Genomic DNA, 7,043 nt, shown 5'->3' on the forward strand with positions numbered 1-7,043 from the left:
TCAAATAATAAAAGACTTCAGCTCCATGTAAAGCCTTTAAATATGTAACTGAAAGCACACACATTTGTGCAACAAGGGTGTTATTCTCTTGCAACTTTGATGACCAATTGAACCCAAATTTTCACAGGTTTTTTTTTTATGCTATAGGGTATTACCAAGTTAGAATGCTGGTCTTTGACAATTACCAAATGTGTCTAGTGCCTTTAATCGCCGCCGAATGAAACCGGCTATCACTGTTACAATGGAACAACTCTCCAAGGGGTATTTGGCTAGTCGTATCGGAATTGGTTTTCCTTCTCGGGAGTTGAAGACAGAAAACAAAATATCAAAAGCGAATGATGGAAACTATAGAAGCCAAAGTTTTTAAAGGGAGGGTTTCCAACGTACACAGACTGTAAATTTACGGTTTTAAAGGTGTATAGATTTGTGAAGGTTTATCAAAAGCACTGGACAGATGCTCTAAATAGGACGTTTGGTAATCACTCTTTAAATTAACAGCAATAAGAACTTACTTGGTAAGAAGAAGCCTTCAGCATCTTTTTGACAGTATCAAGCATAAATTGTTATAAAAATTTCACTTCGAAGTAATGTAAAAGGTATCGGTTTATATGCGCCAAACTTTTAATCTGAGAAGAGTTAGGTATTCCTATTAAAGCCATTATACACTTTCGGAACAAAAGAAAAAATAAAGTTCACAGATTTACAAGTAACTTACAGGGTTTACAGAAGATAATGGTGAAAGACTTCTCTTGAAATATTATTCCATGAAGTTCACAGATTTACAAATAACTTACAGGGTTTACAGAAGATAATGGTGAAAGACTTCTCTTGAAATATTATTCCATGAAGTTCACAGATTTACAAATAACTTACAGGGTTTACAGAAGGTAATGGTGAAAGACTTCTCTTGAAATATTATTCCATGAAATGCTAAACTTTTTGAGAAAACATCAAAAAAATTATCAATTCTCGATAGCGAGAATTAATGATTTATTTTAAACACATGTGACACGGCGAAACGTGCGGAAACAAGGGTGGGTTTTCCCGTTATTTTCTCCCAACTCCGATGACCGATTGAGCCTAAATTTTCACAGGTTTGTTATTTTATATATAACATGTGATACACAAAGTGTGGGCCTTTGGACAATACTGTTTACCAGAAGTGTCCAATGGCTTTAAAGATCATTCTTCCTGCATGGATACATTTGTTCAAGATTTTCAGAGATATCTCAAAAACATCGAAGAGATGTACTCTGAGTGACAGACAACAGGCCTGTATGCTTCGTTTTCGAAAGGGCACGGGCACCAAGGCATTTTCTCCTTGATAAAGGACACACTATGAGAAAATTGTAAATTTCTACTTGAGCATTTCAAGGGCACCAAGGCAATGACCAGTAAGCATGGAGGCAATCGCCTCTGTGAAGTATCAGGTCTACGGACAAACAGACCAGGCCATTGCCCTTTAAATGTAGGGTCATAAAATTATATTAAAGGATTACACAAAGCGGTTACATCCAGAAGCTACTATTCTAAGCCTTTAATTTAAACCAATCAAGTATGTACAAGGATAAAAAAAAGCCATCCTACAACCTTGTTAGTTTTAGAATTGTAAATCCTTGGCCCCATTTGTAAAGAGAGAGAGAACAACAAATTGGCAAAGTAAAAAAAAAATAAAACCCCTAAACACATTTACTTTGAAACTGGTTGACCTTGACTATACAATGATAAAAGGGCAGACGTAGAGCGTGTAAATTGATCAGACGCATGTTATCCTGAACCTGTTGAGGGCGCCATGTCACAACAGAAAAGTAATTTAGTGGAAGTATTTTATGAGTTGGATTGGGTCTTCAGTCCCTACCTGACTGCGTTTAAGCCATCTTGAGATATGGTCTACACATTCGTAAGACATTATGGGAGTTTAATATATATTTGGTTTGCGGCAACACCATGTGTGTATCTACTTGCCAGGTAGAGTTTGTTCTTTAGAGAACTGTCTTTCTTTATTCTACTACCGCGGAGTAGATTTATCGGATGTTCGGGAGACCGCACCTGGGTTTGGGTAAAATTTATCTGTGTACACCCAAACCAAACAGTGCACACTTATAGTGTCCCCTCAAAAAGGCTAATGGGTTTTTCTCTGAAATAATTCTCTGAGGTTTTCCTCCGACATCTTAAATTGCAACTTTCTTCCTTGTCTTCTCTCCATGGAATTCTTGGCCTCGACATTGATTAAAGACCGTGGACACTATTGGTATTATTACTCAAAATGATTATTAGCATGTAACCTTTCTTGGTAATGAGTAATGGGGAGAGGTTGATGGTATAAAACATTGTGAGAAACAACTCCCTCTGAAGTAACATAGTTTTCGAGAAAGAAGTGATTTTCCAAGAATTTGATTTTGAGACCTCAGATTTAGAATTTGAGGTCTCGAAATCAAGCATCTGAAAGCACACAACATCGTGTGACAAGTTTTTAGCTTTCATTATTATCTCGCAACTTCGACAACAGATTGAGCTCAGATTTTCACAGGTTTGTTTTTTTATGCATATATTGAGATACACCAAGTGAGAAGACTGATTTTTGACAATTACCAAAGGTGTCCAGTGTCTTTAAGGTGCTTTTCTGAGAATGCATGGCTTCACACAAGAATTGATCAATAAATCGCTTTATGTCCTGGTCATACAAGTCTCTTCCTAGAATGTTTTCAGGTAAACAAAGATAAACAACACAAATTGTGTATCATTGTATTGACTGTTTAAAGCCAGTGAACACTTTCGGTAAACAGTATTGTCCAAGGCCCACACTTTGTGTATTACAACTTATTATAAAATAACAAACCTGTGAAAATTTAGGCTCAATCGGTCATCGGAGTCGGGAGAAAATAACGGGAAAACCCACCCTTGTTTCCGCACCTTTCGCCGTGTCATGACATGTGTTTACTATAAGTCCGTAATTCTCGATGTTGAGAATTTATAATTTTTTAAATGTTTTCTTAAAAAGTAAAGCTTTTCATGGAATAGTTACCATTACCTTCTGTAAACCCTGTAAGTTATTTGTAAATCTGTGAACTTTTTTTTTTTTTTACAGCTCCATCAGAAGTATATAAAGAACTTTCCTACTATTTCCTGAAAACAAATTTAACAGTGGATATTTTTTTTAATGGTAAGCAGAGACGCTAACCAATTCTTTTTTTTGCACGTGGCTTTAATCGAGCTCAACTTCTGTTGATGCTTGCCCATAAAACTGAAAGGGAGGAGAGGTTTGACTATTTACGGTGTAAGTTACAGTTTGTTGCTCTGTGCTTGAACTAGAAACTACCGTCTGTCGCCAGAAACTGTGGACATTGGCACGTTAATTCTGCAACGAGGGTAAGGTTTCGCAATGAGGACGGAATAAACAGTTTTGTTTCCGGCATAATGTCTGACGGTAGGTTTCGACTTGACTGATTTCGAAAATGGAATTATTTCAAAGTGGCAATTACATTACACACTCTATTATTGCAAGTCCTTGCTAAACCAAGTTTGCAGTATGTAAAACGTTACTTTTATTTGAGTGGGAATAAATAAAATAAAAACAACAACTCTTTCACCTTGACCGTATTAACACTTATATTAGATTTGTGATAATATTATTAAGTTTTCCACATGAAAACCTTTTTCTCTTTCTTTGTAATTGCAAAAGACCAGTTACATGTCTCTCACTGGGTGTGTCCCAACATACAATGTATGCAATTGCATAAAATAACAAACCTGTGAACATTTTGGCTCAACTGGTCATCAAAGTCAACTGTTCTCCAAAATGTTAAGTTTTCCACATGACAAACTTGTTCGGTTTCTTTAGAGGCATCATGGTATACTTTTGGCAATTGTCAAAGACCAGTATCTTTACTTGGTGTATCCTAACATAATATGCATTTAAAGTAACAAATCTATGAAATTTGGACTCAATTGGTCATCGAACTTGCAAGAGAATAATGAAAGAAGAAAACACCCCTATGTACATGTGTATTGCACAAATTTGTGTGTTTTCAGATGCCTTACCTCTTTCTCAAAAACTTTTCTCACAATGTTTTATACATCAACAGCTCTCCATTGCTCATTACCAAGTAAGTTTTTATGCTAAAAATTTGTTTGAGTCATAACCGATTGCGTCAGCATTGTGCCTTTAAACTTACTACAACCTTTCACAAACTCACATCAAAAAAATCTAGACCATAACACTGACCAATCCCTTTAAAAGATTTTTATTTTGACTACCTCAAAAGACAGAAGAAAAAAAAAAAACAGAAGTTTGGTGCCCCAAAATGTTTCACAGAGTAAATAAAAAAACTTCAGTCTGTGTCGCCCGCCCACGCTCAGGGCTGGCTTTTTGGGATAACAAAAAACGCCCACTCTTCAAACTGTAAAAGTGACGCCCTTGGGGACTATACTCTGCACCACTCTAGACCGGTTTTCACTGGCTCCCCTGATGGTGCTGGGGCCAATGTTACCCTGTGGCACACAACAGACCATGACTGCTCACTGAAAAGTAGGGTCGCCTTTCTCCGTGGTTAAAGGGGTGGTTCAGCACAAGTTAAAACTCTTTAAAACTTTCCAATAGTTGCATACTTTTTCTTCCTGCATGATCCAAACATTAATCTCATTACAACTGGGTCAGGTTTCATAAAGCTGCTTCTTTAAAACACAAAAAGTACTACAAAATTATGCTTAGCAGAATATGGTAACCAAAAATAGCATTCCATAACGTACCATCTGTGACTGGTACCTTGTAACAAAGTTCATTTCATTGTACACAAGCAATGTCTGTTAGACAATCCTGCCAGCAGTCCACACCAAGGGCGCCCTCATAGGATTAAAAAGCCCCCGTCGAGTGTAAACGTATCTGAACAATGCGTATGACTCATACGTGTGTATTAGGCCTACATACATACAATGCATAAATCCGTGTAAAATTTATCCGCAAACTGTATAACTGCCTGTTGTAGGGAACGAATACAAAATTAAACCAAGGAAAAATTAAGCATAAGGGAGGCAGTCATAACCACTGGCTATAGACTACAGTGCTTTTTTATACTACACCAGGGCCTTAGGGCACGACGGTCTAATGTAAACCTGCCCCGCTTGATAAATCCAGAACTAAAAGACCGTAACAATCAGACAAAAGCAGTCGGGAAAAAGGGGTGCTGTTTCTCATAATCTATTCGATGGATAGACAGGGTATTGTGGTGGGTAGAAGTACAAGTGTGGTTTGGTTCTTCTGTTGCTGGCATAATAAAGAAATGAATTGTAATTGAGTTCGTCAAAATTGATTTTTTTTTTTTTTTTTTTTTTTTTACGATTTAAAGGCGAGGGTTACATTTACGATATCACACCTCTGACAACTTCTTGATCAAAGGAAGGTGAACAAAATTACAACAGAAAAAGATAAATAGTACGGTCCATCTTAGATAAAAATGACCGAAGGATGAAAGTTTGATAAAATTTTGCCAACGTTAACACTGGTTGGCTTGTGTGTAAGGCCAATATTAGGGAGGTTTCGCATGCTAACAACGACGCAAACGAATACATTTAGCTTTATACGTAAATCATCCGCACTGTAACTCATAGTGTTGCAAGCAGAATATCAGTGTCATATAGCGGATAGCGAGTGGCATATAACGTCATAATCATGATGTATCCGTCGCACTAACCGTATCCGTTCGCTTGCGAAACCTCCCTAATATCACCAAGACTGTAGGCCCTACAGGGAACCATTTCATCCCAACTTTGTATCCATGTAGCAAAACATACTACACGTAAATACATTTTGTACAGACTAAATACTAATATTGAGTAGCAAATGATACTTTTTGAGTAGAAACCGATATGTTTTTTGTGTAGCATTTTGCTCTGCTTTACAAGGGAAATCGTTCACTGACTGTAAATGTACCTTCCTCGAAAATCACGTCCACATGCCAAAAAACAAAAATCATCACCACACATATTACAATATTCTGCAAAGTCCTGCATTCATGCATCCAGAAACCACATGTAACTGAATGCTTGATCACTCATCCACGGTGACAATCGTTAAAAAAACCACACAAATATACACGACTCTTTATCCAGTTGAATGGATTCAAGATCATTCGTAATTAATGGACAGCCTTCATTCATATACATCTCTCGTCAATCTAAAAATACAAGCTACTTTTTTTATCACTCTTGGTAAAGTGCCAAGTTGGTGCATAAACCCCTCCCCTCTATCGCCGGGATTCAAAGAACGAGACATTTAAGTACCTTTAATCTTGAATGAGGTAAATAAATGTACTATACACAATGAGTCACAGGAGTCTACAGGACATCATAAAGTGGGATACTGCTCTAGGACGGTGCCAGGGTTCAGTAACTATCTAAACAGCAGGGTTCTCATCATAAACAGTATTGTCCAAGGCCCACACTTCATGTATCACAACTTCTATATAAAATAACAAACCTGTGAAAATTTAGGCTCAATTGGTCATCAGAGTCGGGAGAAATAACGGGAAAACCCACCCTTGTTTCGGCACGTTTCGCCGTGTCATGACATGTGTTTAAAATAAATCCATAATTCTCGATATCGAGAAATGATTGTTTTAATGTTTTCTCAAAAAGTAAAGCATTTCATGGAATAATATTTCAAGAGAAGTCTTTCACCATTACCTTCTGTAATCCCTATAAGTTATTTGTAAATCTGTGAACTTTTTTTTTTCTTTTTTTCTGTACCGAAAGTGTCCAATGATAAACACTAAGTAGAAAACATCATGTAGAAGTGCATCTTTAGGAAGAAATGTGAATTTTCAAAGGGCACAACACAAGGCCATTTATAACTAGGGGCATGCGTGAGGGCAACTTTCTGCATCGCCTCCCTGAAGTGTCATTTGTAAACAATTGACACAAAGTAAAAACCATCCGGAGAATTCATTCCGTCTGAAGAAATTAAGATGTGCCTGCCCTGACCATTCTCAATCTTAGCGTCTTTTTATGATTTGCCAAAGAAAGTGAAAATAAGAAATCCCAAAACC

This window comes from Asterias rubens, chromosome 20 (assembly GCF_902459465.1).
Source record: "Asterias rubens chromosome 20, eAstRub1.3, whole genome shotgun sequence".
Taxonomy (NCBI): Eukaryota; Metazoa; Echinodermata; class Asteroidea; order Forcipulatida; family Asteriidae; genus Asterias; species Asterias rubens.